At 42.5% G+C, this 22,208-nt stretch overlaps 1 long non-coding RNA gene across 1 annotated transcript; it reads right to left on the bottom strand.

The window, feature by feature from the left end:
- Nucleotides 1-14,299: 14,299 nt before the first annotated feature.
- On the bottom strand, nt 14,300-20,204 carry LOC309855455. Its single transcript, XR_014306811.1, has 3 exons — nt 20,132-20,204; nt 19,784-19,899; nt 14,300-14,488 (listed from the first exon to the last, which is right to left on the bottom strand). It is a non-coding gene; the product is annotated as an uncharacterized lncRNA (long non-coding RNA).
- Between the last annotated feature and the right edge of the window lie 2,004 nt (nt 20,205-22,208).

Genomic DNA, 22,208 nt, shown 5'->3' with positions numbered 1-22,208 from the left:
TTTATGACTTGCTTTCAATGGGCCAGCTCCACAATCCCTTATTTGAAATGCTTGGGGCCAGCTATGTTTTGAAATGGAGGTGTTTTTCTGATTTAAAAAAAGAATGCAGTGCACATCGAGTATATTCTACAAAGCTCTGCAGCATCTGAGGCATCACTCAGTCAGGTCTGTTAACATTTCTACAGAAAATATATATACATTCACACTAAGTGGGGAAAACACAAACTGTAAGTGGCTTCACATTGGATCAAGGTGGATGTACACCACCCAGTGAATTCCTGTAAGATCAGGATTCTCCCCAAGTAAGTTATTAAAATATTTACGTTTTCAGAGCTTTTTGAATTCCGGAATTGAGGACAGGGGCATAAACTTGATGTTTTGGAGAAAACCCTCAATGTTATTGGGTAAGGATATTTACTTTGCTTCTAGTCCATGGGGCTTGGTGAGGCCTTGTCAGTGTAGAATACTGTTAGAAAGACAGAAAGGACAAGCCCTCCCTTTGTCCTAATAAAATGCCCAGTGCCATAAGAAGCCCTAGAAGGTAGAGGTGCCTCAAAACTAGCAAGAAGGAGGAACGAGTTGCTAATTTGGAAAGCCATAAACATGTATGTGATTGTTAATTAGAATGCAAGCACCAACCACCTTTGCTCTGGAGGATACTAGTTTAAATCCCAGCAATAGGCATTTGTCCTCTCATGGACACACCAAGCCCCTTGGAAGTATTCTCCTCTACACAACCTTGCCCAGGCCCCAGTCCCCACTGGAGGGCAGCCTTCCTATTAGCCATTTGTGTGTCGGCGAACTCCGCCCTATGACCTGACCACAGCTGATTGGTCAAAGGTGGGCCTGTGACCCAAGGCAAGCTGGTTTAACAGCTTGTATAGGCCTCAAGGGACAAGATGAACATGGCCACAAGATTTCCCTCTCTGGGAACCAGCACTTGGATCATTGCCAGAGACATATGTAAGCTGAAGCCATGAAGAAGCAGAAACCATTAAATAAGCAGAGGAATCAAGGTGGTGGAAAGGAGTAAATGAAGAGGGAGACGCAGAAACAGATGTGGGAGATACTGGATGTCCACAAAACAGAGAAACAGCGTGTAGCCAGTCCCCCTTCCACCTTGGATCCTTGCCAGCTCTGCCTTGAGTCCATGGAATCCTCCCAGTGAACCCCATTTTCTTAAGGGGCTCTGCAGGGGACTCTGATCTTTGCACCAACAACCACCTAAGCACTAAGGCTACTAGGTCACACAAAGTACCTCTTTCCAGTCCAGGGTCTGACAAGTGGGGTTTAGAAAGAAGTTTCCAGTTTCCTGCCTTAAAAAATGTTAAAAAAATGTTAACTATGCACCTGCCCGAACTGGTTCAAGCAGAGCCAGAAGCAGCCCAGATCACCCAGGGATATGCTTTCCAGCACTATGTTTATCCAGGCAGAAGGGCTTGGTCTTCGTTTGACCCAAGATCTCTCCTCATTGTAAGAGGCTGACCCAAAATGTCGAGCTCTCGGAGTCTCTTCCCTAAAGACACCCATGGATCAGAGCAATTTTGCAAATATGCATTTATTACTGTGAGCTTATCTTATAAAAACAGAGACTATTTTGAACACCAAATGCCATCATCATGCAAAAGTTGGGTAGCACTCTTTTACGCTCTAAGAGCTAGGTATGCATATCACAGAGAATGTACATTCCAAGTCAATGTATGTTGCTAGCAACTGAAGCTGAATTTTAAATTTGGTTCTAGAGGTAACTAAAACCTGGTGGTGATGTCATTTCTAGGAATATGATGAACTAAATACCAGGTGTGACCTGCTTGCTGAAATCAACTTAAAAAATCACCAACTAATTTCTTTAAAATATCTGTGAAATGTATTAACAATCTCGAACGAAAGAAAAGAATCACTGGGACCCCAAACCAAGTGAACACAAGAAGCCAGACTGGTCAAACGCTAAGATCAGCTCTCACCATGAGCACACTTGCCAGATAGGGGTGATCTGGATGTTTGCTCTATTTTTTAAATTTATTTTTAAATTTTTTATTTAAATGCAATTTAATTAATATATAATGTATTATTACTTTCAGGAGAATTTAGGGATTCGTCAGTTGCATATAATACCCAGTGCTCATTATAATGAGTGTCCTCCTTAATTACCATCACCCAATTACCCCATGTGCCCATTCTCCTCCCCTCCAGCAACCCTCAGTTTGTTTCCTATAGGTAGAAGTCTCTTATAGCTTGCCTCTTTCACCACTTTTATCGTATTTTATTTTTACTGCTTTTTAAAGTGTCACTCCCAGCAGGGAACAAGAGACAAATCGTAGGCCAGACAAAGATGAGGGGGAGTCTAATAGAATCATTAAAGGGAACTCCATACAACAGATGAAAGACCATCACTAAAAACAGAAAAACAAAACAAAACAAAAAAACCATCTCTCTATTACTCTGAGACAACAAGAAAGGAAAATTGCCTTTCTTGAAATTCTGGTGAGGAAAAGTCCATGAGAATTCTTAATGACAAGCTAGCGCCCAGGTGAGTTTGAATCCAAATGCACACTGTTTGCGTAGTCAAATAAACGGCAGGCAAAGGATGTGGCTTCAAATTACCCCAAACTCATAGTGCCCACAGGCACCTGGAATTAGTAAATATTAATTATAATGCTTATGTAAATGCTGAAGTAATTTGCCTTGAACCAAACAGAAATTCCACAACTGAAGAGTAAAATAAACACGATTTCAAACTTAGAGGAAGTTTTAATAAAAGATTAGACAAAGTTGAATAAAGCATTAATGAACTGGAAAGCAGAGCTGAGAAAATAATGCAGAATGCAGTACAGAAAGAAAAAAGGAAAGGAAATATGAAAGCGTGGTTAGAGGTGGAGGACACCGAACATTTAAACATAATTCCTAAAGTAGAGGAAGAAATGGGGCAGGGTAATGTTGGAAGAGTATTAGTGGCGTCTTGCCCAGAAGCGACCAAGGTCAATAGCCTTCTGATTCAGGATGCCCGATAAGTTCCAGATAGGTTCATAAGAAGTGATGCTTACGGATAAACAAGGAGGACATTCAGCTAAATTACATAAGCCAGATGTAGAAGGACAAATACTGCATGATCTCACTTAAATGTGGAATCTAAAAAAAGTTGAACTCATGAAAACAGAGAGTAGGATGGTGGTTGCTGGGGGCTGAGCGGTAGAGAAAATGGGGAGATGTTGGTCAGAAGGAACAAACTTCCAGTTACACATGATGAGTAAGTTCTGAGGGTTGGCTGTACAGCATGCTGACTATAGTTAATAATACGATATAGCATATCTGAAATTTGCCAAGAAGAGAGTAGACCTTAAGTGTTTTCACCATACATACAAAAATAATGATTGTTATGCAAGGTGATGGATATTAACCAGCTTGATTGTGGTAATCATTGCACAGTGTTCACGGCTGTCAAAACATCACACTGTATACCTTAAACACATATAATTTTTATTTGTCAATTACACCTCAATAAAGCTGAGGGTGGAAAAAATAGTATATATCTAGGCAGATCATAGTGAAATTGGACAACACCAAAGACCAAATAAAATTCTTAGAAAGCAGACATGATAGGGATGGCTGGATGGCTCAGTGGGTTAGGGCCTCTGCCTTTGGCTCAGGTCATGATCCCGGGGTCCTGGGATCGAGTCCCGCATTAGGCTCTCTGCTCACCAGGGAGCCTGCTTCCCTTCCTCTCTCTGTCTGCCTGCTTGTGATCTCTGTCAAATAAATTAATAAAAATCTTAAAAAAAAAAAAAGAAAGCAGACATGATAAAAAAAAAAAAAAGAGAGAGAGAGAGAGAGAGAATAGTTAATAGAAACAAAAAGTAGAATAACAAATTATTTCTTAATCAGCAACAGTGGAAGCCAGAAGACAATGGAGCAATATTGTCAAGTTGCACAGTAAAAAATAATGATGAGCCTAGAATCAGGGGAAATAACTTTCCGTAATAAGAGCAAAATAAAAGTATTTTCAGGCACATAAAGACAGAGAGCGTTTGCCTCACAGACTCATTAAAAGAAACTCTATAAGGGATATGCTTTAGATATGAGGTAAGTTGACCCAATTGGTTTCTGATGCAAGAAGGAAGGAAAAATAAAGAAAATAATGACTATGCGCCTCACTCAGAAGAAACTGTGGTACAGAAAACAGTATTGATAGGCTGCATGGGGTTAAAATCAGAAATAAATACAATAATTACACAGAAAGTGAAGAAGATCTAAGGTCATCTTTGTTGGCTTTCTTCTTAACTGAATATGTCATAGTAAATTTTGTAATCATGCATTTAAAATATATAAATGTAAACTAGTAGGAGGGAGGGAAATGTGAGGGAAAATAACCAACCCAAAACCAAGAAAAGGGATAAAACACAAGAGAAAATGTTGAACAATAGGAACATCATGGGCAACAAAACACACGGTGACAGATACCAATCCAGGTGTCCCATTACTTACGAACAATGCTAGAACTCAACTTTCCCCTTTAAAAGTGAAGATTATCAAATCGGATTTTAAAAATATAACTATATGCCATTTACAAGAATATCCTTAAATATATAAGTCTACAGTTACGTTGAAAATAAAAAGGTAGCACACAGATTCTAGATAAATATCACCAGGTGAGGCTATATTAATATCAGACCAAAGAGAGTTTAAGGAAAAATCACAACTGGAGATGAAGAGAAGCTGCATAATAAAAAAGTTTAGTTTGCCAGGAAAATGGATCAATTACAAAGTTCTAATAACTTACAATATAGTCTCCAAAGATATGCAAGAATACCTCACAGAACTATGAGAAATGGAAGAATCTATCCCACGATGGGAGATTCCAAAACACCTCTCCAAATAATTGATGCTTCAAAATCACTAACAGAGCACATTTGAGGAGCATAATCAATAGGGATGGTCTACTGGAGGCATATTGAACATTACACCAAACAAGCAGAGATCTCCTACTCTGTGCAAGCACACATGGAACATCTATGCAAAATGGACCAAAAAAAAAAAAAACTACTCAACAAATTTCAGAATTTGATACCATGCAGCCCATAGTATCTGGCCACAGCCTAACTAAATTTTAAATCAACAGTAAAAAGAGAATTTTCTTATTCTTTTTCTAACACAAACACCCTGGATTACATATGTCTGGCAATAAAGAATATGCTGAATAATTCAAGGATAAAGAAGAAATCATTATGAGAACTATAAAATATTCAGAATGGAAGGAGAATATTGATACTCCAAGATAAGACAAGCAGATGCAGCTACAGTTGCACTTAGAGGGAAATTTATAACTTTAAATATTTATATTATAAAATAAGAAAGCTTAAAAATTAATGATCTAAGTACCTAACCCAAGAAATTAGAAGTAGAACAATAGAGTAAGCCCAATAAATTAGGAGCAAATCAATAAAAAGAGCCAAAATTAAAGAAATAGAAACGAACCTAAAACAGAAGACAAAAAAACAAAAGTTGGCAAGTTCAATAAAGAAGAGGGAGTGAGAGTGTGTGCACAAATAGACAACAACAGAAATGGAAAGAGGGCCAGAAGATGTCCCAAACTACTTAATTTCAATAAAGTTGAAAAGAGAGATGGGCGGTGGGTGGCTCAGTCAGGTAAGCATCTGCCTTTGGCTCAGGTCGTGATCCCTGCTCAGTGGGGAGTCTGCTTCTCCCTCTGACCCTCCCCTCTCTCATGCTTTCTCTTGCTCTCAAATAAATAAATAAATAAAATCTTCTTTCAAAAGAAAAAAAAAAAACAGAGAAGATTGTCAAATTTCTAAAAATCCATAAGGTAATAAAATTGACTCAAGACTATTAGGTCTTTACTGGTGGTGAACGCAGCGAAACATACAGACTTGCTGTATCACTATGCTATACACTTCAAACTAACAACGTTGGGTGCCAACTAAAAAGAAAAAATTAGGTTCTAATAGTAACAGAAATTAAATAATGAAAAGAGATACTATCACAGAAGCAAAGATGCTAAAACTCCATGCTGCATAAAATTTGAAAAGAAAATGTCAATAAAAATCCTTATATATTATTACTTTTTAAACCCACAGCTCTGTTCACCAGAAAGGCCTAGAAGCAATGTCATCTCTGTAGCAATGAGCTTTTGGGGGGAAAGGCAATTAAGGGGAGTTTCTCCCCATTCCAGCTCATTTTTTTGGAGGGTAAGTGTTACTTGGTAGCAAGAGAAATAAATGGACTGAACTCTGAAGACATGATTAAAAGACCAGACTCTGCAGGTAAAATAATTACATGTCAGTCAAGATCCTTGATTGTGGTTACTTGCTCATGAAATTGACAGACTAAAATAGATTGACATCTTTTTATATTTTTAAAAGAATCATATTGCCAAAGAAACCACAAACCTGGCAAAAGCTTGTGACGATTCCAACCCATACATCATTCCCCAGGCCCTTGAAAATGCACAGACAGGAACTGGATGGTGAGTGCCATCCAGCCAGACGAAGGGGAAGACTGATCACCCTGCTTCAAATGCGGCCAAGGAGGAAAGTGGACAAGAAGGAACCTTCCCAGGGAGGAAGTTTCTGGGGCCAGACAGGATGGTGGACAAGGGCGCTTCTTCCTGGCATCCCTGGAGATGCCAGGCGGGCTGATCACAGAACTTACCGTGCCTCTCGAAAGGGAGATGACTCTATGCAAACCCTGCAGGACCTGAAAGCCAGGGACAGTGGCCGCTGTGGGTTCCCCTTCTGCCTTTTCCTGAACTCGAGTTCGTGTTGTGATGATCTTGTCCCTAGGGATTCCATCGCGGAGGAGGTAGGCAGGCTGACAGCTCGTCTTTTGGTTGATCGTTCTTTGGACCAAAAGAAGACCCACTTGGACCTGTTCAATTCTCTCCATTGTCTGAAGTTCCTGGACCATAAACTGGAGGGCACTCTGGCTTGTTTCCCTGGGGCACAGGTGTATTTATTCTCCATAGAATAAAGAAGGAGGTTGCACATGTGCATGAGTAATTCTGTAGCCAGAAAGGCTGATGGTGGCAGGAGCGACTAAACCGTCCCCAGACATCTGGTCTCCACTTCTGAGTTTTAGCTGGGCGCAGTGCCTCCCTAGCTTGGGAGACCCTCTCTCCCAGTCTCCCTTGCAGGCAAGAGAGGCCATGTGATAAGATCTGGGATAGGAGTGAAGTTATTCCCTTAAAGGCAAAACTGTTCACTCTGTACTTCTTTCCCCGCTCCCATGGAAGGAGAAAAGAAGGAACAGTCACAGTGGCCCAGAGGTGAGAGCTCCACAGCAGAGAGTCCCAGAAGCCTGAATTCCTGAATGATCTCGTGAAGCAAGGCCAGCCTGCTATCCCCAAACCACTCCTCTACCTTTGAAAGTTAATGAGAAAAAAGATACACAAACTTCTGTTTTGTAGAAGCCATTCTTTTTTAGTATCTCTTAGTCATGGCAAAGAGCTGTGCCTCACACTTACGTACTCTTTCCATATGTCCACCTGTATTTTTTTTTTAAGATTTTATTTATTGATTTGACACAGAGAGAGACAACAAGAGAGGGAACACAAGTAGGGGGGGTGGGAGAGGGAGAAGCTGGTTTCCTGCCGAGCAGGGAACCTGAGGCGGGACTCAATCCCAGCACCCGGGGATCATGACCTAAGGCAGCTGCTCAATGACTGAGCCACCCAGGCACCCTGTCCACCTGTATTTTAAAAGAATATGCATTTTATTTGCAATGCAAATAAAATATCATACTATCATCAATATCAATAAAATCATCATAAAATGATGCCCACGTATTTTCACACTTATGTATCATGTTTTCTCTTTCTAAGGCACGGCTAAGAAATAACAGGACTGGCCTCTCCGAGGTGAATTACAAATCCACAGTCATAACTGAGACCCATTTACCTCCTCAAAACACAAGTGATATGACACATCCCGATTAGTCACGGTGGTTTAGCAACAGCGCTTCCAGGGATGGATCAGAATGTCTGTGTCTGAGGGAGGGGAGGAGGGCACGGGCTATTAGCTAATAAGCCGTCAACGTCTGAAATCCGTTACACAGAGCATTGAGCTAAAGTCATTCTGTTTCTTTCCTACTGGGTCCTGTCTGCACTCTATTACTGACATGACTACCCGGTATCCGTGCCTGATTTCCCTCCACAGTGCCTCAACAGGACTCACCTGACCACCAGATTCGCCATCTTACCTCATGAAAAGCAAGCCCTTTAATACAGAAGTTGCATTTTTTAGACTGTGAAATGAGAGGAGCGTCAGGGAACCCAGAATCCTCTAACAGAGGGTCTTGAGTCAGAAAACCCAGAACCCTCCAACATAGAAAATGTACCTGGTTCCCTTTCAGAACCATATTGTCAGATGACCCGTCATTCCAACAGGGTTTGTCGGGTGAACAGTGGCCCCTATCTTAGACCCTATGTGGCAGCACGTAGAGACTTGAAATCATTGGGATTCTATGTTTTTATATAGTGTCAGTTCTGAAATTTGGGGGGGGCCTTCTTTCCACAAAGTTCCCCCCGGGAAGAAAAGACAGAGAAGAGTTTTTAAATTTTAAGCTGCCAGTAAATAGGTAAAAAGGACCCTTGCTTAGGAGGGCAGAGAATACTATGGAAGCGGGAGCCAAGGGAATAATGGCGAAAGTTGATCACTGAGGTCTGCACTGGGGGTGAGTGTGGCAATTGCCCCGTCATTGTCCAATGTGACATCAGCCCTAGATACCTTCTTAAACACAAACACTATTTTCAGCTATCTAGACCCACAGAGAAATGGCCTTGGTTCTTCAAAGAATTGTCTCCCTCTAGTGGCCAAAGATTTCTTGAGACAGACTCAGGCCGGCATGCAAGGTAGCCTGGGTCCACTAAGAATATAAACCTTCACATTTTTGTGGAGAATGTGTAAATAATCCTTGAATTTGGAAATAGAGTTACAGCCTATACTTTTTACAAGTCTATTCACCAAAAATCCGGGAATGATAATATCAATTTCACATGGTTGTTGTGAGAACTAATCTAAACTCATCAAACTAAATCAACAGAGGAACGTTGCAGCTAGGAGGCAGGCCAGGCTCACTCACTGGTAAGACACTGGCTTTGGCACAGCAGCACTGAAGTAAAACGGCAAATGATGATATGTCCTGAACCCTCACTACCCCTCCCAAACAGCTGAAACCAAGAACCTCCAAATCTTCAGAGGTCAAGATTATGGACGCCCAAGGCCTGCTGTATGGACTGCTTCTGACAAACCGGGGTAGGCAGAAGAATGAGAGGTCTCCGTCCTAATTCCCGGGACATGTGTATAAGGTAGGTGTATGGCAAATTAGAGTCGATGGCATTAGAGTTGCTAGGGAAACTGTCCTGGATTATCAGAGTGCAGCCGATGAAATTACAAGCGTATTTAAATGTGAAAGAGGGAATTTGGAAAGGAGGTCAGAGTGATGTGCTGTGAAAACCAGAAGAACCTGAGCCCATGTCACCGGCTCTGAAGTGGGGGGGCAAGGGGGCACAGGTCAAGGAATGAAGGCAGCCTCTGGAGGTGGGAAGTTCAAGGAAATGGATTCCCCCTGAGAGTCTTCAAAAATGAACACAGCCTTGGCAACACCTTGATTTTGGTTCTGCGAGACTTATTTTAAATTTCTGTCATCCAGAACCGTAAGATAATACATCTGTATAGTTTTAAGCCCTGAAATTGGTAGTAACTTGTTACAGCAGCAGTAGGAAACTGACACGTGCCCTAAGTGCTTTCCTGGAGGAAATGTGACCTGCTGTCAGACCTTGAATCATCTGTTCAGAAATGACCTGCCAGTAAGCCTGGCACCATGGGCTCCGAAGACTCAAATCCGACCGAGATTCAGTTTTGAGCATATGTCCCCACCCTCCCGCCACCCCCCACAAGAGGATGGTTATTCAGTGCTCCTCCCCACATCAAGAGGGGATGGTCCTACCATTCTCCGTAAGCCTGGCCAGGTAGTAAGCACATCAGTAGGCTAAATAAGCTTCTTCTCAGACAGAATGAGAGGGTTGGATTAAAAACCTTGTTGGTGGGGTGCCTGGGTGGCTCAGTGGGTTAAGCCTCTGCCTTCGGCTCAGGTCATGATCCCAGGGTCCTGGGATCGAGTCCCACATCGGGCTCTCTGCGCTGCAGGGAGCCTGCTTCCTCCTCTCTCTCTGCCTGCCTCTCTGCCTACTTGTGATCTCTGTCAGATAAATAAAGAAAATTTAAAAAAAAAAAAAACAACCTTGTTGGTCCCCTCCAGCTCTCCAAATTCTATAAAACTAGAGTTCTTAGCTTTTTGAGCAGTTGATAAAATATCAGTGATGCTTTTGTTTCTGCAACTCTATCTGTTCCGTGATGGTTTGATCAGAGACTAAGACTAAGACTAAGACTCAGGGCTGCTGGCAGAAGCCTTTTCCAACCATTTGGCTGCAGCCTCGAGGAAAGCAGGGATGTCCTTCCAAACTACGCCTACGGGTGCTGCACACCCCTCCCACACACATACACCCCAAAGGGCTTTCCTTCGGCTTCTCCTGCTCCTACAGGAAGGCAGTCACCACAGGTTCACAAGTTCACACACACTGCCCGAAGGAAAGTGTGAGCAGAAGTGCCCCCACCCTCCACACAGGCTGCTGGGGAACAAGAGCTATGACAGAGGGGCTGAAGCTCTGTGCTCACGGCTCACAGTGGCCTTCCGGTTGAACCTTCCCCCTGGCCAGCATCACACCTTTGGCTTTCTTTCTTTTTTTTTTTTTTAATTAATTAATTATTTATTTGTTTGACAGACAGATTACAAGTAGGCAGAGAGGCAGAGAGAGAGAGTAGAGGAAACAGGCTCCCTGCTGAGCAGGGAGCCTGATGCGGGGCTCAATCCCAGGACCCTGGGACCATGACCTAAGCCGAAGGCAGAGGCTTTAACTCACTGAGCCACCCAAGCGCCCCAACACCTTTGACTTTCTTAACGAAGTGTCCAAGAAGCTGGAGGCTTTGGGGTTGCAAAATGCGGGAATGGATTTGCCTTAAACTCCAAGACCCTAAATCACCACCCCCAGGCTGAGGAAGGCTTTCTTAAGGGTGGGATGTGTCCAGAATGAGGTACAAACACATGTATTTCCCAAGCCGGGCTACTTGGCATCTGTGCCATGCCAGTGGCCCGTGAGGCTGCAGCCGGGGTTCCGACGTGAGTTTTGGGGGGAGCCACTGCCATTTGCTTTGGCTGTCTTTTTGGAGGGCTTTGCTCTTGAAGTTCTCACTCTGCCTGCGTGGTTGGTAAATATCCTTTTCCGGCTTCATTCTGGGCTCAAAACCAGTGTGGAAAAGTTGATTCATGGATTTGATTCAACCGCCTCTTGTTTCTATGGAAACCCAGACTGCTCCATAAGCCCATTTGTATATTCCTACTGCCCAGCCCGTTTCACAAGCAACTTAAAAGTAGACTGTCACCTCCCCTGGGTATTAACCTTTAACTCAGGAGCGGAAGTAGCTTTGTGGGACACAGAACATTCACATGCAAAGAACTCACAAGAGCCAAATCCAAAATTGTCATTTTATGTTATGTAGCCTCAAACACAGAGGCCCACTGGACTGTGAAGACAGACTTGGTGGTATCTCTGAGAAGAACCAAGCACACCTGTGATGGAAAGGGCTCGGAGGCTGCATCAAAGCTCAACTGTGGAGTGCCGTGATCGATTGGTGATGCCTGCCACAGACCTGGGGGTGGCCGTGGAGACACATGCTCTCCCTGAACTAAATGCTGTTAGTCTGGGGCATCTGGGTGGCTCAGTTGGTTAAGCGCCTGCCTTCGGTTCAGGTCATGATCCAGGGTCCTGGGATCGAGCCCCACATCAGGCTCTCTGGTCAGTTTCTCCCTCTGCCTGCTGCTTCCCTACTTGTACTGTCAGATAAATAAATAAAATCGTGTTAAAAAAAAAAAACACCCACAAACACTGTCCACTTCAGAGCAAAGCAGCACAATCAGTCTGTTGTTCACAAGGGCTTCTAGGAGCTCAGATCCAGGAATCAAGCCAGTAAGTCATAGGAGTCACTTCTGATCCACTCAGGGCACAGCAGCCCCCTAGAGCCAGGTTCTTCATGTCATGGGCACTAGTGTCCCATTCCTTTTATCTGGGGTATGCTATGTGCTTGTCTTGAGCATTTGCTATAAAACATTAAGAGGTAGCTCCATCCTTAAATGGGGGCCCATTCTGCAGAGAGCAGGGGCAGAGAGTGTCCAATTTCCCCTCTCCGGAACCGGGGACCCCAGAAGTATTAACTAGAAGTATTGTTGTTGCTGTAAGCAAAGGGAAGCTGGCTGGGGTTGGCTTCAGTGAAGTGGGAGACCATCCTTGCAAGGTGTGGAGATATCAGGACACCTCCAGAGAGGAACAGGAAGCAACTAGACGTCAGGGACAACTGTCCCAGCAGGACTCTCCCACCATCCTGAATCCGACTCACTATCATCGGCTTTAGACTCTCCCAATGGCTCTTCTAGGTAAGTAACCTGTCTCCATCAGCCCCTGGGCCTCCAGCCCCCAATCAACGCTGTTCTTCCCCTCATTCCAATTCAGAAAGTCCATGGAGGGATTCTTTTTTTTTTTTTTCTTTTTTCAGTGTTCCAAGATTCATTATATATGCACCACACCCAATGCTCCATACAATCCGTGCCCTCCATAATACCCACCACCAGGCTCACCCAACCTCCCACCCCCTGCCCCTCCAAAACCCTCAGTTTGTTTCTCAGAGTCCACAGTCTCTCATGATTTGTCTCCCCCTCCGATTTCCCCAAATTCACTTCTTTCCTTCTCCTAATGTCCTCCATGTTATTCCTTATGCTCGGCAAGTAAATGAAACCATGTAATTGACTCTCTGCTTGACTTATTTCACTCAGCATAATCTCCTCCAGTCCCATCCATGTTGACACAAAAGTTGGGTATTCATTCTTTCTGATGGAGGCATAATACTCCATTGTGTATATGGACCACATCTTTTTTATCCAGCCGTCTATTGAAGGGCAACCACCACCCCACAAACCAGGACTAGGCAAGGAAAGGGGGAAAGCAGCCCTCAGCTTTTAGGGTAGATTAGAGAGCTCAGAATCATCAAAGTCCAGAAGCTTTGGCTAATGGAAGTATGTCCAACATATGGAGTCTGAGGCAAGAGCATCAAACAAAAGAGTAATAATAATCATAATAGAAGTAGTCATAGTAAGAAAAATAATACCGTTCATTGAGCGTCTACTTTGTGACAAACATATTAAAGCCCTTTACATGTACTATTTCTAACTTTACCACCCTGCAAGGTGGTGCTATTGGGCCCATTCTGCAGTAAGAAAAATAAGATCCACCGGACATGAAGAGACTCTCCTATCAGAGCTACTAAGCACCAGAAGTGGTTCTAAAATGAAAGGCTTGGAGAAAGGATCAAGCCAGAGAAAGCAAGTCTTTCAGGAAGTAAAGTTCCTGTGATCCCCTGGGGGCCAATGTGCTTCTGGAGAGAAAGTCTTTTGGGAGGATGATGCAGAGCCTCTGGGCAGAGACAGTCTGGAAACCTGGAAGGTTTGATGCGGAGAGGGGGGTGTGTTTGTCCTGACTCACCTGTTGTTCCCGCATCTGTATTACCAGCACCCCCTCTCGTTCTCAAAGGCAGTCATGTGCTACTAAGTGTTTAAAAGCCGGTCTCACTACAGACACATACATGGGTATGTACTGATGACACGGACGGCACACACACCTGATACAAAGTTTGTGTAGTATGCAATCTACGGATAATACTAAAATATACACTATTCTTTACTGAAAATTCCATCTGTCCAACTGATTCTCAGAGAATACTTTTGTTGGTTTTTGCCCAAATCCTGTATCCTGAGCCAGCCTGCGGCTGCGTTTCCACCACCATTTGATCAATTTCCCAATAAATTGCTAGTAGAAAGCTACTAATTCTTTTTCCCGATAAATGTATTGTCATTAAATCTAATAGGAGATCTACCACCAAACTGTTTCTCTTCCTTGTACTAATTAGATTCAGAAAGCCTAAGCAGAAACTTCTCTCAGCTTCAGTGCCCCTGACTGCTCCAGTGCCGACCGTCCTCACAGAGCTGCGGGGATTACAACATTGTTTGACGCTGCAGTATTTAACAGCAGCTGTATTTGACAGCTGGCTCCAAAAAGTACAAAAACGGTCAGTGACAGACTCACTGCTCGCTGCCAGCATGAGCCAGTGCAGTCACCCCACTAAGAAAGTGCCCCAATTCCAGCAAGATATCGCAGAGTTGCTTACCTTCTAGAAGAATACGTCCAGCTCTCCCTCCGTAACTGCGATGCTGGGGCCTTTCACATCATGATATTAAGGACCAGCCAAGCAGAAGAGAAAGGAAAGGGCATTGGGAGAGGCTTTGCCTCCCAACACATGACCTGGGATCTGGGTTGTGTGGACTCTCCAACTTTTAAACTGTTCCTCACAGGGGCGAACAGGCAGGGACACTGAAAAACAAAGTAGGAGCTCCTGTGAGCTAAGTGGACTCCTGTGATTTTCTGAGTGTTGCAGTTTCTCTACTTTTTACAACCAGCGAGGAGACGTTCTTACAACTTCCCTGTACCTGCCAACAATGTGACTCTGTACTTACAAAACCAAGTTTATCTCAAATGTTTATAAGGCTTCATGGTGTGGGAAAAAGTGACTCCCAGCTTGGATACTTATGTGAGTAAGCTATTCAATCTCTCTAGATATCTATTTTTTTAAGCTATAAAATAGAAACAAGCAAGGGCACTAATACTAAATGTACAGTTTTGTGATTTAATTAATATGAGATGTTTTAACTAATTAATTGAGAATTAAATGAGATAATATACATGAGAGAATCCTTGTAAACTACCAGTGTAAAGTGCTATCATTATACTGTTTAAATTTTTGCTGACATTTAAAACTAGTGGCATCAGTAAGGATAGCCAGCAAAGCTGCCATTAAAAAAAAAACGAAAAACCAAAAAAATTCTCCAAAATTCAAGACAAAAAGCTTCATTTTCTCCAAGTTATTTTTTTCCAATTATTTTAGAACTATTCTAGAAAAATGAAGAATCAATATAAACTATTCCTATAATGCTCCCCACCTTTACATTCCCAGTTCGCAATTCAACAATTTTTTTTATTGAGCCCGTCTCCTGTGTCAGACACTGTACCAGGTTCGGGGAATTCCTGCCCTTGAGACGTTCTTACTAAGTCACTTTCTAAAAACTGGCAGGTAGGTACATGTAGGTTTTTACGCAAAGCAGGACTCGCTGCCAGCATGTCATATCTGAGTGCACCGACGTAAGGACATTCTCCTGTCAGCTCTACAATGACGGGGAATGCTCCATTGACAAGGACACACTCGGGATTCCAGGGAAGGAGCACAGTGTCCCGGGAGCAAAGGGTCCCGGGAGCAAAGCCTGCGTCTCGTTTGTGAAGCAAAGGAGAGGCCAGCTTCTGAGAATGGGCAGTCGGAGACAGAGCAGCTCTCGGTGTTTCGTGAAGCAGAGGACTGACTGCTTCCAGTGAGTGTGGGGATGGCTGGTTTGCTTGCTCGCTTTTGCCTTTATTCTCCGTCCAAAGCTGAATGCTGTCAGTCTTGGCTTAACTGAGGCTAGTCACAGAAAACAGAAAACCAGCAATTTGCTTTAACTATGTAATGTTAATGGACTATAAACTGACAAAGGAAAAAGGACTCCTTAACATGCAAGAGATTAGAGCTCAATTTGAAACAAATAAAAAACATTTACATGTAAATTCCTGTAGCAGACTTTTAATTATTATCTAAATAAATACACTTATTCCCTAATGAGCAGGCTACATTGTACATAAATTTCTAATCCTAAGTCAATGGATCACTACCAAAATAAAGGTTACTGGGTCACTCACTTTTTGGGAGGACTTTTTCTAAGTGTTGTGTCATAATCACTGACGGGAGGGAAATTTAGCGATGCACTTCTTGAGCTGGAAAACATTCAGAATCTTTGACCCCTACTAGGAATCTAATTTAAAGAAAGAATTAGATACAGAAAAGATAAATGGACAATATAGTCACATGAGTGCTATCACAGCAAAAACATTGGTTATAAAATTGTTTTGTCAATAGAATTGATTATTGAGAAACTATTAAGCAGCATGTTCTCAAAGCCTCACGTTTGGGGTATTTATAATGTTTACAAAAATAAATAGGATGTGTAACTGTTTATAATAAAAAATGCCATATGTAAGCTACATTGTATGATACATTTAGTATATATTTAATAATACCTATATACTGTATATATATGTACACATATCACATAGAAAACATCTGAAAGGAAATACACTAAAAATACTAACAGTAGTTTTCTCTAGGTGGTGGGATTTTGAGTGGCTTTTATTTTCTTAAACCTGATCTTCTTTTTACTGAGGTTCCCAAATAAGCCTGAAGATCTGCCAAGAAGAAAGACTATGCTGGCCAGGTTGACATGTAGTTCCTATGACAATTATGGGTACAACTCTAAAATAATAAACTGACATTTTTAATATCTTAACATAAATATTTAGTGGCAAAAAAAAAAGGACCATGATGAAGAATTTGCCAAGTATGAAAAAGTAAAAATATTGGGAAAAGAATCGTCCAGAATTCTACCAGTCAGAGGGAAATGCAATTCCTGTCCTGTGACTGACTCAGTGGCTTTGAGCTATGCCACAGAGCCCTGCTTCTGCCAGGGAAGTGCCCCGGGAGCTGTCGCAGTGGAGAGAGAGCAAGGACTGACCTAGTCCTCCCATCCAGGTAGGGGACCAGAAACAGAACCCCAATCCTCCACATCAATCCATTTTGCATTTTAGACTTTCATCTAATATTGCACTTAAAGAAAGACTTGGTGGCAAAACAAGTACAAATATAACAACTGAAGGCTGCCCTATTCAACCTCTTCTCTAAAGCTAAACCGTTTTGTTGTTTCTAGTTTTTTCTCTAACCTAATGGAGGGTTGAGGATAATGATCATTTTTTTAAAGCTCTCAATGTTGCTAAATTGCAACAAATTGTTGACACAAAGGTCAACCTGTTCACATTCCCATCAGCTTGCTCATCTCACCAAAGCCTTGCCTGCAATGAGCAGAATTAAAAAACAAACAAACAAACAAACAAAAAAAAAAAACTCTGTTAATTTGATAGATTTAAACCACAGTCCCTCATTGTGCTTGCCCATTTTTTTTTTTAAGATTTTATTTATTTACTTGAGAGAGAGAGCAGGAGAGGGGGTAGGATCAGAGGGAGAGGCAGGCAGGGAGCCTGATATGGGACTTGATCCTGGGACTCCAGGAGCATGACCTAAGCCCAAGGCAGTTGCTTAACCAACTGAGCCACCCAGGTGCCCAGTGCTTGCCCATTTTAAAGGCTGCTTCCTCCCCTTTGAGTACTTCTTCCAAGACTCCTTCCATCAGCAAACTCCCCTGTGAGGAGGACGTGGACACGCCCTCACTAAAGTGACTGGAGCTGTCCCGCAGCTGGTGCTTGCGTTGTCTTCTCTCGGGGCCCCAGGCCAGCCATCTGACTTGACTTCAGAGAGGGCCAAATCCCTGGAAGAAGGCCTCTACGAGAAATGGCAGATGCCATCGCTCTTCCTCCTGAAACACTGTCCTGAACCACAGAATCTCAGAACTGTCCGGGGCCCTGAAGAGTGGTCTTCCTCAGGCCTCTGGCTACACAGACGAAGGCTCGAAGCCTGCAGTGGGAAACCAGCGTACCAGTTAACGATACAGCCAAGGCCAAGACCTGAGTCTGTCTCCTGGGGGCCTCAGCCCCATGATCTTCCCAATGCCAGCCTCCAGCTGTCTCCATCACCATCAAACGGCCCCCAAAGCCAGCTGTGACTCTTCAGCCTTCTATCTGATCGCACGCTAGGAAAGGGTGTGTCACCATCATCCACGTGTAAGAATGATTCACAAGGGCCCCTGACCCAGGGGGTGGGCAGAAGCTGAAATCTAGCTCAAGCAGAGGGGTAGAGAATAAATGCAGAAAGGAAACAAACTGGGAGATGCCCCCCTGAACCCGGCCGAGTTTGTAGAGCTCGACTTTCAGAGTCAGCCTATGAGTGACCACTAGGCGGAGCTCTGTTTTCAAAATAAAGTCCTGATCCTTCAGTTACCAACTGGCTTTCAGCTCAAATGACCTTAGCTTGAAGATATCAAAGACTTAATGCAAGGATTCGCTCACCAAATCCACTGGCTCTCATCCAAATTGTATGCCGATGTACAGTCTATACTCTGTAGTGCCCCATGAGTTAAACCTTTCCATTTTGGTCCTTAAATTATTGTCTTAAAAGTAAATAAAATAGGGACGCCTGGGTGGCTCAGTGGGTTAAGCCTCTGCCTTCGGCTCAGGTCATGATCCCAGGGTCCTGGGATGGAGCCCCGCATCAGGGTCTCTGCTCAGCAGGGAGCCTGCTTCCTCATCTCTCTCTCTGCCTGCCTCTCTGCCTACTTGTGATCTGTCTGCCAAATAAATAAATAAAATCTTAAAAAAAAAAGTAAATACAATATATATGTTTCTGCATATGTGTGTGCATGTATAAAATAACACCGAACCAGAGAAGTTACAAAACATGCATTTACCCAAGAAACACAGAATTTTAAATATATATTTAAAATGTATTCTAACATATAAAGCATATATTTTATATTATGTAAGTAAAATGTAAAATAGACTTAATATATATTGGTGTAATTATATCCATTATATATTTAAATGTATTTTAATACATAAAATATGTACTTATCGCATTTATATATTATGTATTTAAAATTCTTTCTGCTGTTGGGCGCCTGGGTGGCTCAGTGGGTTAAGCCGCTGCCTTTGGCTCAGGTCATGATCTCGGGATCCTGGGATCGAGTCCCGCATCGGGCTCTCTGCTCAGCAGGCTCTCTGCTTCTGTCTCTCTCTCTCTCTCTGCCTGCCTCTCTGCCTACTTGTGATCTCTCTCTCTGTCAAATAAATAAATAAATAAATCTTTAAAAAAAAAATAAATTCTTTCTGCTGTTAAGTGACAAATAAATGCTTTGTAACCCGAATTATATATAAAGTATCTATTAAGTATATTCTATGTTTGTATGTAATATGCTAAATATAAATTTTATATAATAAAATATTTTAAAATATTTATTTAAATTTTTCCCTGTTGCTGGTGATAAATACATGCTTTGTAACTCCTCTGGCTCCGTTTTCCCCATAATAACCACCAAAAACCCCCATAGCACAAAATAGCTCTTTTATTGACCCGTTCAAGGTATTTATGTTTCTCTAGCCCACATCTGTTCACATATAGTTGAAAACAGAAAAGAAAGAGAGAGATTAAATTTAAAGAGAAATGTCATTCGCTGCTGTTCCTGGCTAAATTAGGACAGAAAGCACAAAGGAAAACAAGAGTCTATTGTAGCTAAGAGGAAGAGAGGCTTTAAATAGTCCTAACCAAATACGAAAATATAACAGTTCTCTTCTGGTTTCCTTTAGTGCTAGTTCTAACATACAGGTTGAGGGGTGGGAAAAGCATATTTTTAGTCGTTATTATTTATGTTGCTTTGAGGAAAATCACCTGTGTGGAACACAACAAACAGTAAATTGGGAGGTTTTAATGAAATCGACCAGCAACTTTTCTCAGCCCCCCAGGAAAAAACAAAAAGAAAAACTCCCACCGTCACCAAAAACCAGGCTTGCACAACCTCAGGGCAGATCCAGAGAGACCCATTAACTAGACGGCAGAGGGAACTGGATGGAAAAAACACCTACCAACAGGCTTCTCGTCAAGGCAAATATATATCCAAGGTTTCACTTCGGGAAACTGAGACCACTCAAAACGTTTGGAAGATACTTCATACATCCCTGCAGGACCCGGGATCCGAGCTCTGAAAATAACCAGAAAAGCACACACGTGGTACTCTTGGTGATACACAGCTCCTCTTGGTCATTCCAGTTCCCATCCATTCCTCTTTTAATCTAGATTCATTCGGACATAGGAAGTGAGAAAAGCCCAAACTGTGCAGAAAGGAGAACGAACGGGGGTGGGGGTAGCTCGTCATATTGGAGGGAAAACCGTCCCCACAAGTTCCGTCAGTAATAAGAGACTGGGAAAGAAACCTGTTTAGCAGGACGGAGAAACCTCAGGTCGTCAGGCACTCCTTGGACTCAGAATACAGTATCAGAGAACGAATCAGACAGGAGACTCTGGCAGGTTGGTAAAACAGAGCTTTTATAGGTGACCATCTGCCAGGAACTGGGAACAGGAACTTATTTGTCCTCTGGCCTCTGGGCAGTCCTCTGAGAACAAGACTGCACACAGCTAGGAGTGACCACAATCAGCTTGCCCTGTCTCTTAACAAATACTGCCTCTATACGACACCTGTATCATTCAAGGATGAGTAAGTGGGGGGGAAGGGACCCTACGAGGAAGAGCTAATTGTAAAAACCACAGAAAAACAGGAAAGGGAATGCATCTTGATGATCCAGTAGAAGAGTGTCTCTAAAAATAGTAAATAACCTAGAGTAAAATCCAGAAGGTTCAACGAACTGGCGTCCTCTGCAGGATATAAAAAGATACTGTCTCTATTTAGCAAAAGCAAAAACAAAACAAAACATAAAGAAAGAATAAGTGGAGATGAAAATTGAGGGATATGGGATAAATTAATGCTTTCCAGAGATAATGAAGAACCCATCACAAGCCAAGCATGGTGTTAGAAGCGGAGAACACAGAGCTGGGTGAGACAGACATGAGGCCACTTTTGAGGCAGCTCAGACTTTGGTGAAATTCACAGGCAAAAAAGTAATAAATGGTTTAAAATGCGGTAACTGCTATCAAGAAGATGCACAGGGTGCTGATTTAGGGAATTATGGGGTGGGGGCACCTACTTAGATAAAGGCATCAGGGAAGGTTTCTGTAATGGGGTAGGATTTACTCTGAGCTAGCTCTGAAAAGAGCAAGGAAAGAGCATTACTGGCAGAGAAAGCAGCTTGCCTTAAGGAGAAAAAAAGAGTTCTGTGTGCTTGAGGAACGGAAAAAAGAGCAGTGTGCCTGGTGAACGGTAGAAGATGAATTAGGAAACATAAGCAGTGGTCAGCCACCTAGGACCTTTATGGCCAGGAAGAGCACTTTGGATTTTAAGTACGAAAGACAGTTACTGATCATGAATATTTATGTGTGTGTGTGTGTGTGTGTTTATATATGTGTGTTTATTTGCATATATACATACACATACATACATAAATATACTTAAATATATATATTAATTACTACCACATAGAGAATGGACTAGAAGAGACCATAGAGGAAACAAAAAGGTAGAGGGTCTTAATTCCGGAGTATAATGGAGACAAACTGGCTATTTAAAGAGGCAGAGGGCAAGCTCCCAAGATGCAGAGGAAAAGGGTGCAGAGATCAAAAACACAGGAAAGATAACCTAGAATACAGAACTATTTTCTCGATAGCTGGCATTTCTGATGGAGAACTCACAGCCATTGGATGAAAACAATGGAGATAAAAGGACAACTTCCTGAAACAAACAATACCTAAGTCTAAAAAAGTAAAATTACATCCTTTGCCAAGAAAAATTAGAGTCCAGCCCCGGGATATTTCCTTAAGAAATGCCTGAATTTACAAAATAAATAATCAGACTTGTTCAAAGTTATCTGTAGAGAAAAATGTACAATCAGCGTGGCTTTGGACTTTGGCTCCATAACAGGAATTCCCAGAAGGCGCCACAGAACGACATCTAGGGGTCTGAAACGTTAACAAGTATGACTCAAGAATCCTATCGCAAGCCAATAGTGTTACTCATGTGAGAAAACAACAAAAAGGTATTATCACATCTGCAAGGACTAACAAATACAGGACCCACAGAAAAATTACTCAGGTCCTTTCTTAAAAGGGGTGACTCAAGAATGGAGAAGTTATGATACAAATGAAACGAGTAGGTATGTTATTACTTCACTCATAGAAATAAGTCTTATGGGGCCCCTGGGGGGCTCAGTGGGTTAAAGCCTCTGTCTTCAGCTCAGGTCATGATCTCAGGGTCCTGGGATCAAGCCCAGCATCGGGCTCTCTGCTAAGCAGGGAGTCTGCTTCCCCTTCTCTCTCTCTGCCTGCCTCTCTGCCTACTTGTGATCTCTGTCTGTCAAATAAATAAATAAAATCTTTTTTAAAAATTAAAAAAAAAGAAGT

The sequence above is a fragment of the Mustela nivalis genome (assembly GCF_964662115.1).
Source record: "Mustela nivalis genome assembly, chromosome: 20".
Classification (NCBI taxonomy): Eukaryota; Metazoa; Chordata; class Mammalia; order Carnivora; family Mustelidae; genus Mustela; species Mustela nivalis.
The sequence above is the reverse complement of the archived record's forward strand: the minus strand, read 5'-3'. Positions and strand labels throughout refer to the sequence as shown.